At 43.6% G+C, this 16,150-nt stretch overlaps 1 protein-coding gene across 1 annotated transcript in view; it reads left to right on the top strand.

The window, feature by feature from the left end:
- The first annotated feature begins 1,876 nt into the window (after positions 1–1,876).
- The window catches only part of LOC139761315 (dipeptidase 1-like), a 154,419-nt gene continuing 140,145 nt past the window's right edge, over positions 1,877–16,150 (top strand). The window contains exon 1 of the mRNA XM_071685369.1: positions 1,877–2,497. The gene's annotated coding sequence lies outside the window, so the exon portion shown is untranslated. The remainder of the gene's footprint in view (positions 2,498–16,150) is intronic.

Here is a 16,150-nt window from a genome sequence, read left to right as displayed (position 1 = left end):
CGAAGCGGAGCAACACAAGGACGAAGTAAGCAAAGTGAAGCAACACAAAGAAGAGATATGAGCCAGGGGAAGCAACACTCTGAGAGAAAGCGTGAAATTCACGAGTCTGGAGGGGGAGAGGGGGCGAGTGTCACACAAGAATGGTAAGATTCTCAAAGGTCGGGGAGACAAGTTTTGCTATTCAAGCGCCATGTTAAATATATCACAGCAGGGGGGTGAGTGAGTGGGGGGGTGAGCGAGTGGGGAGTGAGTGAGTGAGTGGGGAGGGAGTGAGTGAGTGGAGGGGGGGAGGTGAGTGTTGAGTAGGTGGGTGGGGTGGGTTGACAAATAATCCCCCAGCTTAACTTTACATGTGACTCTCTCTCTCTCTCTCTCTCTCTCTCTCTCTCTCTCTCTCTCTCTCTCTCTCTCTCTCTCTCCTCTCCCCTTAACTCGACCCCATCGACCCGTAGGAGACATGTGGGCAGTAATTTCTGTCTCCCTCCAGTGGTAGTGGATACTCTGGAGTGGCACTTGCCCACCTTGAAAGAGAGAGAAAGAGAGAAGGTTCGAAAAAAAAAAACCTTTCACTTCACATACAATCACTTTCAAAAATATTAGGGGGAGAAAAAGACGACAATAGACAAGGATGAGTCCCTGAAGAGCCCAATGGTTTTTCCCTGAGTCTTCCCTGATGAGGCCGTGGGAGAGAGAGAGAGAGAGAGACAGACAGACAGACAGACAGAGAGAGAGAGAGAGAGAGAGAGAGAGAGAGAGAGAGAGAGAGAGAGAGAGAGAGAGAGAGAGAGAGAGAGAGCTCACGAGGGACAGATGAAAGAAAACGAAAGAAATAAATACAATCAGTTCTGATATTTTTGTCCAGCTATGATATCAATCGTGTTCTTGTCTTTATCAAGGAACTATATAGACGAAAGTGGTAATTCTAGCCTTTATACTGATGCTTATAATAAATAACAGCATTATCTCTTTCGAATAAACAGATAAATTCTTGTTTTATTTATTTGATGTTATCCGAGACGGCCCGGGGCGTGTATGCAGGGGTGACTCAGCTGTGGCAAAGTTATGAGTAACAAATCAATATAAGTGACTATGAACAGTGGCGAGAAGGTTCTGGCTCTCAACTCATATTCACGAGGCCCTGGCGTCGAAACCAGCAGTGTCTTTACCGACTCACGACACGCAACCGAACACATGTCAACAAAGTCAATACTTTTTGGAAGTATTTCATTTCATTTGTTTACAAGCGTCTACAGTGAAGAGTATTCGTTTTCTACGATCGAAAACGTCCTTATTCGTATATAATTCGTTATATGAATACCGTATGAATATATATATATGTTCCACTACCGATAACAGAGAACAGCCCGCCGTTTTTGGCAACAGGAGACACAGCAACAGTAAACAAACAACGAAACAGGAAGTCATGAAACGTCACTTAGCAATACCACAAGAAGACAGGACATTAAGGGGTGACTCATGCAGATGTGCAACCCGCCCGGGAACTATAACAAACCCAGCCACGGAAGTAAAGAAATTCGTAGCTGCAGCAGCTGCAACACCAGCACTGCAGCAGGAGCAGCAGAGACGGTAGGAGCAGCAGAAGCAGCTTTAGGAGAGGCAGAGGACCCGCTCGACGCTGTCGAAGCCTTGTCGAAGCTGGGTGATGTCCCCCTTGTGGCAGCCGCTGCCTGCTCTACTAGCCGGGTCCTCCAATCACATAACGTGTGTGGTTCTAGGGATGGACAGTCGGTGGACCGCAGGAGGACACCTCTCCCTACCCACCTCTCCCTCCTCCTCCTCCTCCTCCTCCTCCTCCCTCGGCAGCGGCACCAACCAACCCCTCAGCCAGCCAGGGTGTCAGTGTGGGCTTCGGCCTTATACACGGTGCACGTGGAGTCTGTTCGCTCCGTGGACGGCCTGGGATCCGCACGCTCCTACTGGCTGGCCGCAACTTGGGTGAACTTCGCCGGTGTCTCCCTACACAGGCTGTCGAGTGTCACTCCCTAGCCCGCATTATGACTCTTGGCCCAGGACGAGAGCAGTGCATTAGAGAAGGCTTCTTGGTGCTGTTGGATCATGAATACCACAGACACAAGAAATACACCTGGAAATAACGCTTCATTCGCCGTTATCAGACCTAGAAATAACGCTTCATTCATCGCCCAGTAATACAGGAGGACTTTCTCCGTCATCTTCACTCACTCTCGTCACCACGAAAGACAATTTGATAGTGAATAACCAAAGGAAAGTGACAAACCCCTTTTTTCGTAGGAATGTGTCGAAACCCTTTTTTTTTTTAACCCATCGATGTAGAAACACAGCGTAGCATTGGTATCAACGAAACGAACGATGTATTGTTAAGTCAGGGTCATGCCAACTCCTTGATCTTTGACCTGATGTGGAAAGACTTTGGAGGGCAACAGATGTTTGTGTGTGTGAGCAAGACGTCTGTTGACCTGGCGATGTATATGGTCGTCTGAGAAATCTACCTAGAGAGGTGAGTCCCAAAGTGTGATGAGGTTGTAGGGGTGTTAGATTAGGATCTGGGGTTGTTAGATTAGGTTCTGGGGGTGTTAGATTAGGTTGTGGAGGGTGTTAGATTAGCTTGTGGGAGTGTTGGATTAAATTGGGGGGTGTTTGATTAGGTTGAGGGTGTTAGATTAGGTTGTGGGGTGTTAGATTAGGTTGTGGGAGTGTTAGATTAGGTTGGTGGGATTTAGAATAGGTTATAGGGGTGTTAGATTAAGTTGTGGGGGTGTTAGATTAGGTTGTGGGGGTGTTAGATTAGGTTTTGGGGGTGTTACATTAGGTTGTGGGAGTGTTAGATTAAATTAGGGTGTTAGATTAAATAATGGATGTTAGATTAGGTTGTGAGGTGTAAGATTAGGTGGTGGGGGTGTTAGATTAAATTGGGGGTGTTAGATTAGGTTGAGGGTGTTACATTAGGCTGTGTGTGGTGTTAAATTTGGTTGTGGAGCGTTAGCTTAAAATTGAGGTGTTAGATTAGGTTGAGGGGGTGTTAGATTAGGTTGAGGGGGTTAGATTAGGTTGTGGGGGTGTTAGATTAGGTTGAGGGGGTTAGATTAGGATGTGGGGGTGTTAGATAAGGTTGAGGGGGTGTTAGATTAGGTTGAGGGGGTTAGATTAGGTTGGAAGGGGTTAAGTTACATTAAGAGAGATATGTAAATTAGTTGGTGTCATTTCATATATAGCCTTTAAAACCTGGATCTTCAATAACGGATATATATATATATATATATATATATATATATATATATATATATATATATATCCTGAATGCGGCAGTCGGCCTACATCCAACCCAGGTGTTTATCCTCCTCACTGGGCTGGTCGATAGATGGGTACCTGGCTTAGGCTGGGGTGGGTCTGTGTATGGGAATGGGTCTGTGTATATGGGGGGGTGGGTCTGTTTGTGTGTGGAGATGGGTCGTTGTTTGGGAGGGGGGGAGGTCTGTGTGTGTGTGTGTGTGTGTGTGTGTGTGTGTGTGTGTGTGTACCCATACTAGGGCAAAAACCAGGTTAAGAGACGGAGCAACACACGTTCAAAATGTCTCCCAGTGACACACCAAGTTTGATCACAGGCGAGATATGAGACGCCACGAGTGTACAACTCCTTCCTTGTACTCTGTGCTTACATGTAATCATGTAATTGTAATCACATAGTAATACAGATAAACACAAACACACACATACACACACACACACACACACACACACACACACATACACACACATACACACACACTCAAACACACTTACCCAACACACACACACACACAAGCGCGAATATATAAGCGGCCATATATGAAGGCATATATTAAGGCACATATATGAAGGCATATATGAAGGCACATAAAAGAAGGCATATATATGAAGGCACATATATGAAGGCACATATATGAAGGCACATATATGAAGGTATATGTACAGATGAGTCATCTGTACATATGTTACTTATCCAAAGTCATGACAATGGGATCCAAGACGGTAAGAAATGGCAACCATGGCCAGAGGCTGGGACCATGTGGGACGACCATGGTCAGAGGCTGGGATAATGTGCGACGACCATGGTCAGAGGCTGGGATAATGTGGGACGACCATGGCCAGAGGCTGGGATAATGTGGGACGATCACGGCCAGTGGCTGGGACCATGTGGGACGACCATGGCCAGAGGCTGGGACAATGTGGGACGACCATGGCCAGAGGCTGGGATAATGTGGGACGACCATGGCCAGAGGCTGGGATAATGTGGGACGATCACGGTCAGAGGCTGGGATAATGTGGGACGACCATGGCCAGAGGCTGGGATAATGTGGGACGACCATGGCCAGAGGCTGGGATAATGTGGGACGATCACGGTCAGAGGCTGGGATAATGTGGGACGATCATGGTCAGAGGCTGGGATAATGTGGGACGACCATGGTCAGAGGCTGGGATAATGTGGGACGATCATGGTCAGAGGCTGGGATAATGTGGGACGACCATGGCCAGAGGCTGGGATAATGTGGGACGATCACGGTCAGAGGCTGGGATAATGTGGGACGATCATGGTCAGAGGCTGGGATAATGTGGGACGATCACGGTCAGAAGCTAGGATAATGTGGGACGACCATGGCCAGAGGCTGGGACAATGTGGGACGACCATGGTCAGAGGCTGGGATAATGTGGGACGATCATGGTCAGAGGCTGGGATAATGTGGGACGACCATGGTCAGAGGCTGGGATAATGTGGGACGACCAATGCCAGAGGCTGGGATAATGTGGGACGACCATGGCCAGAGGCTGGGATAATGTGGGACGACCATGGCCAGAGGCTGGGATAATGTGGGACGACCATGGTCAGAGGCTGGGATAATGTGGGACGATCATGGTCAGAAGCTGGGACCATGTGGGACGACCATGGCCAGAGGCTGGGATAATGTGGGACGACCATGGCTTGAGGCTGGGATAATGTGGGACGACCATGGCCAGAGGCTGGGATAATGTGGGACGACCATGGTCAGGGACTGGGACATTTGACGACCATAGGGAATACAGGGGAAGCCCAGTGACCAGGCTACCCGTTTTTTATATCATTATAATGGAGGAAACAGGATAACAAAGAAAATGGGAAGTCACGAAGATGATTTAATGACCAACATGATAGCAAAGAAAATGGGAAGTCATGAAGATTGTATACCGGTTGAAAAAGGATACTAAAGAATATGGGAGGTCATGAAGACTGCATGATAGTAAGAATGGGCTAGCAAATAACTTGGAAAATGGGAGATCACGCGGTTATGTAAACACTTGCATCAAACGTGTATGGGGTGACCAGGTGTTGAGACAACATTTTTCCTGAAATTTATATGATATATATATATATATATATATATATATATATATATATATATATATATATATATATATATATATATATATATATCCCTGGGGATAGCGGAGAAAGAATACTTCCCACGTATTCCCTGCATATCGTAGAAGGTGACTAAAAGTGGAGGGAGCGGGGGGCTGGAAATCCTCTCCTCCTGTTTTAGCTTTTCCAAAAGAAGGATATTCCCTCAAAGGCTCACAGTCACCCTGTTCCCTACGCTACCTTGCTAACGCAGGAAATGGCGAATACGTACGAAAAGAATTATATGTATATATATTCCTATGAGTCCACAGGGAAAATGAAACACGATAAGTTCCCAAGTGCACTTTCCTGTAATAATCACATCATCAGGGGAGACACAAGAGAGAAATATAACAGTCAGTTGATATACATCGAAGAGACGAAGCTAGGACGCCATTTGGTAAACATATATATATATATATATATATATATATATATATATATATATAGGGAGTAAAATATTTTGTTTAACCGTTTTGAAAAGACGAGGAGGTCTGTGTGTGTGTATATATATATATATATATATATATATATATATATATATATATATATATATATATATATATATATATATATGCAGGTCACGAGGAGGAATGCTCTCGTAGAGAGAAAAAGAGAGAGAGAGAGAGAGAGAGAGAGAGAGAGAGAGAGAGAGAGAGAGAGAGAGAGTCTATCAAAGTAATAAAAACTACACCACCTTTTTTTAAACGTCATCAGAATCACCCCCCCCCCTCCAAAAACCCCTAACACCCCCCCCCCCCCCCACTCCATGTTTACCCTTCAACATATGTCAAGGACGAGAACAATTGAGGAATTAATCCTCTTCTAGCGGGGGATTATAAACAAAAGAGATTAATCCTTAATCCCCGCTCTTGTGACGAGCGTCACAACAGGCCACTTGTAATAAAGGGCTAATGAGTCCCCTGCTGACCAGCATGTAGCGCATCGTCAACACCCGAAGACGAATTAAGAAAAAAAAAATGAAATTAATGAAACAGGAACAGGTTGTTGATCCTTAACGTTTTCGTTTTCTTTTACGTCGTTTTCTTTATCGCTGATTAGAAAAAAATATAAGAATTGGTCTTTTCTGGTTGTGGTGTTGTCGCTATTCTAGATTCTCTACATTGTAACAAGGATACAAGTTAAAGAATCCTAGATCTTTCATTAACAAATTTCTTAAGTTGACAAAAAATCATTTTCTAGAATTAAAGCTAAACCTCCCATTGACACCAAGAACCTTTTGATTCTCCCTTTTGATAATGATTTTACATTACTTCCCATGTTGCTTTAATCCCTTGATGGAAATGTTGCGCTCAGCAACAATACTACAAAGAATATCTTAATCACGAACTCACCAGAAAGTTCAGCAGGATGTGTCTATAGAGTACCATGTAAATAGTGTGATAAGTTTTATGTTGGGCAGACTGGTAAGAAACTTTCTTCTAGCCTTAAGCAACATGAATACATTATAAAAACAGAACTAGAATCAAATGCCTTGTTTAATCATGATAAAGATTATGTACTGACTGAAGTAATGCCATATCAGTTATCAACTCAAACTCCAGTACCACGAGAAATATCATTGAATCTTTTTTTATTAAAACACAAATAATTGTAACATTAATATTAGTGAAGGTCTATATAAATCGGATAGCTTTATTGTATAGACTTCCATTCGAGTAGTCACTTGTTTACCAAATGGCGTCCTAGCTACGTCTCTTCGATGTATATCAACTGACTGTTACATTTCTTTCTTGTGTCTCCCCTGATGTGATTATTACACGAAAGTGCACTTGGGAACTTATCCTATTTCATTTTCCCCGTGGAGTCACAGGAATATACTTGATCACGCGCTCAGTTGTGATTCTTTCCTATATATATATATATATATATATATATATATATATATATATATATATATATATTGGATTACGTGTTAATTGACAGGCGTGCGAAAGAGAGACTTTTGGATGTTAATGTGCTGAGAGGTGCAACTGGAGGGATGTCTGATCATTATCTTGTGGAGGCTAAGGTGAAGATTAGTATGGGTTTTCAGAAAAGGGGAGTGAATGTTGGGGTGAAGAAGGTGGTGAGAGTAAGTGAGCTTGGGAAGGAGACCTGTGTGGGGAAGTACCAGGAGAGACTGTGTACAAAATGGAAAAAGGTGAGAACAATGGAAGTAAGGGGAGTGGGGGAGGAATGGGATGTATTTAGGGAATCAGTGATGGATTGCGCAAAAGATGCTTGTGGCATGAGAAGAGTGGGAGGTGGGCTGTTTAGAAAGGGTAGTGAGTGGTGGGATGAAGAAGTAAGAGTATTAGTGAAAGAGAAGAGAGAGGCATTTGGACGATTTTTGCAGGGAAAAAATGCAATTGAGTGGGAGAAGTATAAAAGAAAGAGACAGGAGGTCAAGAGAAAGGTGCAAGAGGTGAAAAAAAGGGCAAATGAGAGTTGGGGTGAGAGACTATCAGTAAATTTTAGGGAGAATAAAAAGATGTTCTGGAAGGAGGTAAATAGGGTGCGTAAGACAAGGGAGCAAATGGGAACTTCAGTGAAGGGCGTAAATGGGGAGGTGATAACAAGTAGCGGTGATGTGAGAAGGAGATGGAATGAGTATTTTGAAGGTTTGTTGAATGTGTCTGATGACAGAGTGGCAGATATAGGGTGTTTTGGTCGAGGTGGTGTGCAAAGTGAGAGGGTTAGGGAAAATGATTTGGTAAACAGAGAAGAGGTAGTAAAAGCTTTGCGGAAGATGAAAGCCGGCAAGGCAGCAGGTTTGGATGGTATTGCAGTGGAATTTATTAAAAAAGGGGGTGACTGTATTGTTGACTGGTTGGTAAGGTTATTTAATGTATGTATGACTCATGGTGAGGTGCCTGAGGATTGGCGGAATGCGTGCATAGTGCCATTGTACAAAGGCAAAGGGGATAAGAGTGAGTGCTCAAATTACAGAGGTATAAGTTTGTTGAGTATTCCTGGTAAATTATATGGGAGGGTATTGATTGAGAGGGTGAAGGCATGTACAGAGCATCAGATTGGGGAAGAACAGTGCGGTTTCAGAAGTGGTAGAGGATGTGTGGATCAGGTGTTTGCTTTGAAGAATGTATGAGAAATACTTAGAAAAGCAAATGGATTTGTATGTAGCATTTATGGATCTGGAGAAGGCATATGATAGAGTTGATAGAGATGCTCTGTGGAAGGTATTAAGAATATATGGTGTGGGAGGCAAGTTGTTAGAAGCAGTGAAAAGTTTTTATCGAGGATGTAAGGCATGTGTACGTGTAGGAAGAGAGGAAAGTGATTGGTTCTCAGTGAATGTAGGTTTGCGGCAGGGGTGTGTGATGTCTCCATGGTTGTTTAATTTATTTATGGATGGGGTTGTAAGGGAGGTAAATGCAAGAGTCCTGGAAAGAGGGGCAAGTATGAAGTCTGTTGGGGATGAGAGAGCTTGGGAAGTGAGTCAGTTGTTGTTCGCTGATGATACAGCGCTGGTGGCTGATTCATGTGAGAAACTGCAGAAGCTGGTGACTGAGTTTGGTAAAGTGTGTGGAAGAAGAAAGTTGAGAGTAAATGTGAATAAGAGCAAGGTTATTAGGTACAGTAGGGGTGAGGGTCAAGTCAATTGGGAGGTGAGTTTGAATGGAGAAAAACTGGAGGAAGTGAAGTGTTTTAGATATCTGGGAGTGGATCTGTCAGCGGATGGAACCATGGAAGCGGAAGTGGATCATAGGGTGGGGGAGGGGGCGAAAATTTTGGGAGCCTTGAAAAATGTGTGGAAGTCGAGAACATTATCTCGGAAAGCAAAAATGGGTATGTTTGAGGGAATAGTGGTTCCAACAATGTTGTATGGTTGCGAGGCGTGGGCTATGGATAGAGATGTGCGCAGGAGGATGGATGTGCTGGAAATGAGATGTTTGAGGACAATGTGTGGTGTGAGGTGGTTTGATCGAGTAAGTAACGTAAGGGTAAGAGAGATGTGTGGAAATAAAAAGAGCGTGGTTGAGAGAGCAGAAGAGGGTGTTTTGAAATGGTTTGGGCACATGGAGAGAATGAGTGAGGAGAGATTGACCAAGAGGATATATGTGTCGGAGGTGGAGGGAACGAGGAGAAGAGGGAGACCAAATTGGAGGTGGAAAGATGGAGTGAAAAAGATTTTGTGTGATCGGGGCCTGAACATGCAGGAGGGTGAAAGGAGGGCAAGAAATAGAGTGAATTGGAGTCATGTGGTATACAGGGGTTGACGTGCTGTCAGTGGATTGAAGCAAGGCATGTGAAGCGTCTGGGGTAAACCATGGAAAGCTGTGTAGGTATGTATATTTGCGTGTGTGGACGTGTATATGTACATGTGTATGGGGGGGGGGGTTGGGCCATTTCTTTCGTCTGTTTCCTTGCGCTACCTCGCAAACGCGGGAGACAGCGACAAAGTATAAAAAAAAAAAAAAAAAAAAAAAAAAAATATATATATATATATATATATATATATATATATATATATATATATATATTCCTACGAGTCCAATATATATATATATATATATATATATATATATATATATATATATATATATATTCAAATGAGAACCAGCGGGGAATTTCTACAGGAGACGACAAAAAATTAATAAATTTTAGAAATTACCGTTTACACTAATTGGCAGGAAGCCAATTAACTTGATGGCATTAGACAGTGGCATTAGTGAGGACTAATTGGCCATGATGCATCATACATTATGATGGTCTTTGACTTAATCTAAGATGGTGACATTGATAACAATTAGGGACCACAATCTAACATTACATATTGTTATTCAACAATCTCACGTTAGAGACTGTAATCTAACAATCTAACGTTAGAGACTGTAATCTAACAATCTAACGTTAGAGACTGTAATCTAACAGTCTAACATCAGTGTGATCTAACAGTCTAACATGAGAGTCTGTAATGTAACAACGATGAACAAGAACAATATGATAAATGATATACTATCTTATCAATGATCGATTTTCTCCTCTGATAATCATACACACACATACACACACACACACACACACACACACAATCAGAATCTGTTATGTTTTAGATGTTAATCAATTTCATTCCTGTTCATCTGAGAATCGAACCCGGGCTTACGAGAATGATAAGCGAAATGCGTACCCCTGGACCACCAGTGAGCTAAAGTCTATCCCAAGCCACGCCCGTAGCTCTAGAGGTCCCACGCCCACACACTGTACGTAATATGGGACAGGCCGCCCACACTCTACATATACCCATTTAAGTCTCCATCGGCAATTCAAGGGTGGGCCGTTTTGATAACTGTTTCTCTCCCTCCACGTTGAAGCTTTAGAACTTTCTGCCGTTCCATGTCTTTCCCAAAAGCCACAACCTTGCACATAAAGAAGAAAAAAAAGTTTTTTCACATCTCAAAAGTTTGTAATTACTTTCCCTTGTTTCTTTTTTTTTTCCCTTTCATAATCCTCTCCATATATTCCAATTAAGGCCTGGCCTTGATGTGGACTTTTCTATGTGACTGGAGCCTCTAACATAAGGAAAAAAAAAAAAATATATATATATATATATATATATATATATATATATATATATATATATATATATATATATATATATATATATACACATTTCTCGGTCCTCTGAGCTTGACCTTTGACCTCCGCTCACCTCATCTTATAAGTTCTTTCATCGAGTAGGACTTTGATGAATATGCAAATATGCATGAGGAGAGTTGTACTCAATTTATATTGTAAAATTGTGTTTACAGTTGTGAGGCTGTGCGGGGCAAGACTTGGGTATGAGTGATGATCAGATGGTAGCATTTCTGTAACGGCGTCAATCTCATTCATAAAACGTGTTTTAATAGAACGTAATGATCCTTCAGTTCTATCAATGAATACTTCAGTGTCCCATAAGCATTTAAAAAATGACTGGTGATATATATGTGTATATATATATATATATATATATATATATATATATATATATATATATATATATATATATATATATACTTAATCGTCTCCTCTTTGTATATCAACTGACTGTCCTACGTCATCTCATCCTTGTATCTCCCCTGATGACGTGATCATTACACGGAAGTGCACCTGTGAACTTATATATATATATATATATATATATATATATATATATATTATCATTATTGTTATCATTTTGCTTTGTCGGTGTCTCCCGCGTTTGCGAGGTAGCGCAAGGAAACAGACGAAAGAAATGGCCCAACCCACCCCCATACACAATGTATATACATACACGTCCACACACGCAAATATACATACCTATACATCTCAATGTACACATATATATACACACACAGACACATACATATATACCCATGCACACAATTCACACTGTCTGCCTTTATTCATTCCCATCGCCACCTCGCCACACATGGAATACCATCCCCTTCCCCACTCATGTATGCGAGGTAGCTCTAAGAAAAGACAACAAAGGCCCCATTCGTTCACACTCAGTCTCTAGCTGTCATGCAATAATGCCCGAAACCACAGCTCCCTTTCCACATCCAGGCCCCACACAACTTTCCATGGTTTACCCCAGACGCTTCACATTGCCCTGATTCAATCCACTGACAGCACGTCAACCCCGGTATACCACATCGATCCAATTCACTCTATTCCTTGCCCTCCTTTCACCCTCCTGCATGTTCAGGCCCCGATCACACAAAATCTTTTTCACTCCATCTTTCCACCTCCAATTTGGTCTCCCACTTCTCGTTCCCTCCACCTCCGACACATATATCCTCTTGGTCAATCTTTCCTCACTCATTCTCTCCATGTGCCCAAACCATTTCAAAACACCCTATTCTGCTCTCTCAACCACGCTCTTTTTATTTCCACACATCTCTCTTACCCTTACATTACTTACTCGATCAAACCACCTCACACCACACATTTTCCTCAAACATCTCATTTTCAGCACATCCACCCTCCTGCGCACAACTCTATCCATAGCCCACGCCACGCAACCATACAACATTGTTGGAACCACTATTCCTTCAAACATACCCATTTTTGCTTTCCGAGATAATGTTCACGACTTCCACACTTACTTCAAGGCTCCCAGGATTTTCGCCCCCCTCCCCCACCTTATGATTCACTTCCGCTTCCATGGTTCCATCCGCTGCCAGATCCACTCCCAGATATCTAAAACACTTTACTTCCTCCAGTTTTTCTCCATTCAAACTTACCTCCCAATTGACTTGACCCTCAACCCTACTGTACCTAATAACCTTGCTCTTATTCACATTTACTCTTAACTTTCTTCTTTCACACACTTTACCAAATTCAGTCACCAGCTTCTGCAGTTTCTCACATGAATCAGCCGCCAGCGCTGTATCATCAGCGAACAACAACTGACTCACTTCCCAAGCTCTCTCATCCGCAACAGTCTTCATACTTGCCCCTCTTTCCAAAACTCTTGCATTCACCTCCCTAACAACCCCATCCATAAACAAATTAAACAACCATGGAGACATCACACACCCCTGCCGCAAACCTACATTCACTGAGAACCAATCACTTTCCTCTCTTCCTACACGTATATATATATATATATATATATATATATAATATATATATATACATACATTCTAGTCTAAGCCAGGTACCCAGTTTATCGATCAACCTAATAGGGGAGGATGAACAGCAGGACTGACTGTGACCCTACTGCCGCAACCAGGATTCGAACCCTTCAGTATTACTCTGATATAGCAAGTCTGAAATGATAGATTCGTCAGGTATACATCATTGTTTATAGGAACATTATATGAACATTATAATCATAGTAACGCTATACGAGTTCAAGCGGAGTTGTGATGAGAAGAGAGTATATGAGATATATGATTATAGGAGAATTATAGGAGCTGGGAGAATATGATAACTATGATTGTACCTGGCGGACAGTATATGAGAATTGCACCTATAGCAGACGTATGATAATTATAATCATAGCAACATTATATGAAATGAGACATGAAAATTATAACAATAGGGAATTAAATGATTATAACTATAACTATAGTACCATTATATGGACCAGGTTTTGTGAAAATTTTGACCACAAAAGGATAATATATGAGGTGAGAATTATGAGCATCATAACTCGAGGATATGAGTAACTTAGGAGGCTCTGAGAATGCATGAGATCCACGTATCTATATGAGGTGTGCGAGGAGCAAATAATGAGGAATAGGATTATGAGGCCTTAGAGTTTGTGAAAATATCAGATTTATATGAGCCGTCCGTTCGAAACTCGGCAATGTATACGAAATGTGAACGGGTATGTTTATGTTATGAGCTATGGCAACATTACGCTCATGAGAATAATGAGTTTGTGAGTTATGAGCATAAGACGCACTCCCGCTAATGAATAAAGGTATAAGGTTTAATGAGCTGTGAAGCTTAGGAATTTATGAGTCTGGCTCACGATATACATTGACCATTAACAATGGGAGATTTATACATGGAAGCATGTGTGAGATGGTCATGCTCAAAGGTACTGATACGCTGATCAAAGGAGCAAGATCTATGTTTGTGAGTCACACGCACACACACACACCCACACACACACACACCCACACACGCAATGTTGTATCTTGGTCATCATGCAACACACGCTGATACACTCCACGGTGTGTATATCTAGAGCAATCGGGGCCTGAACATGCAGGAGGGTGAAAGGCGTGCACGGAATAGAATGATTGGAAAGATATGGTTAACCGGGGTCGCTTGCCGGCAATGGACTGATACAGGGCATGTGAAACGTCCGGGGTAAAACATGGAAAAGTTTGTGATGCTTGGATGTGGAGAGGGAAGCTGTGGTTTCCGTGCATTAGACATGACAGCTACAGTATGGACGTTAGCTGATGTGGCCTTTTTTCGTAGGTTTCCTGGCGCTACCTCGCTGACGCAGGGGGCGGTGATGCTGTCTCCTGTGGGGCGAGGTGGCGCCGGGAATGGATGAAGGCGAACAAGTATGAATATGTAGAGGTTTATATATGTACATGTATGTATGCATGTATATATATGTACCAGTACGTACTCATGTGCTTATATATGTGAATATGAGTGGAGGTGTCTTTCTACGTGCTTTTCCAGTCGTTACCTTGCTAACACGGGAAACGGCGATCAAGTATTGGGGGGAACAACATGGAGTTATCCACGGTAATTCCACTGCTGTACAGGGGGGGGTCCTCCTGAATTACTTATTTTGAATCATTTTCCTGTAATATTCAGCTTACACTCGCACTGGTACTGTACCATAAATCCGGGTCACATTTCACTATCAGTTGGTCGATAACGTATCTCTAGAATCATTCACACTGGGATGAGGCTGTGAATTTCTAGTGTCCATATTTCTCGGAATGAAATATCAGTAAAAGTTATCAATATCGATCACGCTTTCAAGAGACTGGAAGCCTTATTGATCTATTTATTTCCAAGAATTAATTCCCTCTCTCCAGGTGTCGGGGTTCTGTTCGGGGAGAGATAGAGGGAAAATGACATCTGTATCCGCTACAGATAGTGGAGATGTGTACGATAGTTTTGGCAGTGATTTCGCGGCGTTGTGACTCCTGCTCTTGTGATACGTCTGGCAGGAAACGCTACAAGCATTGTAGATTCTGTAAGATGGAAGAAGAAGAAGAGGAGGAGGAGGAGAGGGGGTGGGGAGAGATGACGCGGAAGAGCAAATGCAAGAAGAAGAAGAGGAGGAGGAAGAAGAAGAAGAGGAGGAGAAGGAAGGGGACGAAAGGCTAACAAGTAAATCCCCCCCCCCCCCCTAGAAACAGCATCCATCACTCCACTAAACACAGCCCCAGGAGGGAGGGGTGTCCCTCCTTCCCGCATCTCCATCTATCTTTACCTCCCTCCCTTTTACGCTGGTTGGATGAAGTTCCCTAGAGCCATGAACCTTTTGCGGAGGATCGGATTCTGCGGAACTGGGGGCCTGTGAGCCCCGCGGGGCAACAAAGGGGTAGGCAGACCTCTTGCCCTGCTACCTTGGCACAGGGCAGAGACGCCCCTCTCCCAGGGCAGAGAAGCCCCTCTCTCCCAGGGCAGAGAAGCCCCTCTCTCCCAGGGCAGAGAAGCCCCTCTCTCCCAGGGCAGAGAAGCCCCTCTCTCCCAGGGCAGAAAAGCCCCTCTCTCCCAGGACAAAGACGTCCCACTCCCAGGGCAGAGACGCTCCTCTCCCAGGACAGAGACGACCCCCCTCTCTCAGGACCAGACGCCGTACCCCTGGCCCTCTAAGTGCAATAATACAATAGTTCTTAAGCCAGCTTCAAGGCTATACTACAGAGGAGGGGGGGCTGGGGGGGGGATATATACTGCAGCTGTATAATACATTACCCCAAGTTTATGGGATGTGGGCTTTAGCTAGTGGGAGATTTATTGACAGTCCACCACAGTATAACATCAACGCCAGGCTTGGCAAGACTTAGACTTCAGTCTTCCCCTCCTGAGCCTCCAGACTTGCTGGGGGACCAACACCCTCCTGAGCCTCCAGACTTGCTGGGGGACCAACACCCTCCTGAGCCTCCAGACTTGCTGGGGGACCAACACCCTCCTGAGCCTCCAGACTTGCTGGGGGACCAACACCCTCCTGAGCTTCCAGACTTGCTGGGGGACCAACACCCTCCTGAGCCTCCAGACTTGCTGGGGGACCAACACCCTCCTGAGCCTCCAGACTTGCTG

This window comes from Panulirus ornatus, chromosome 40 (genome assembly GCF_036320965.1).
Source record: "Panulirus ornatus isolate Po-2019 chromosome 40, ASM3632096v1, whole genome shotgun sequence".
Classification (NCBI taxonomy): Eukaryota; Metazoa; Arthropoda; class Malacostraca; order Decapoda; family Palinuridae; genus Panulirus; species Panulirus ornatus.
Note: the sequence above shows the minus strand (reverse complement) of the source record. Positions and strands in the feature narration are given on the sequence as shown.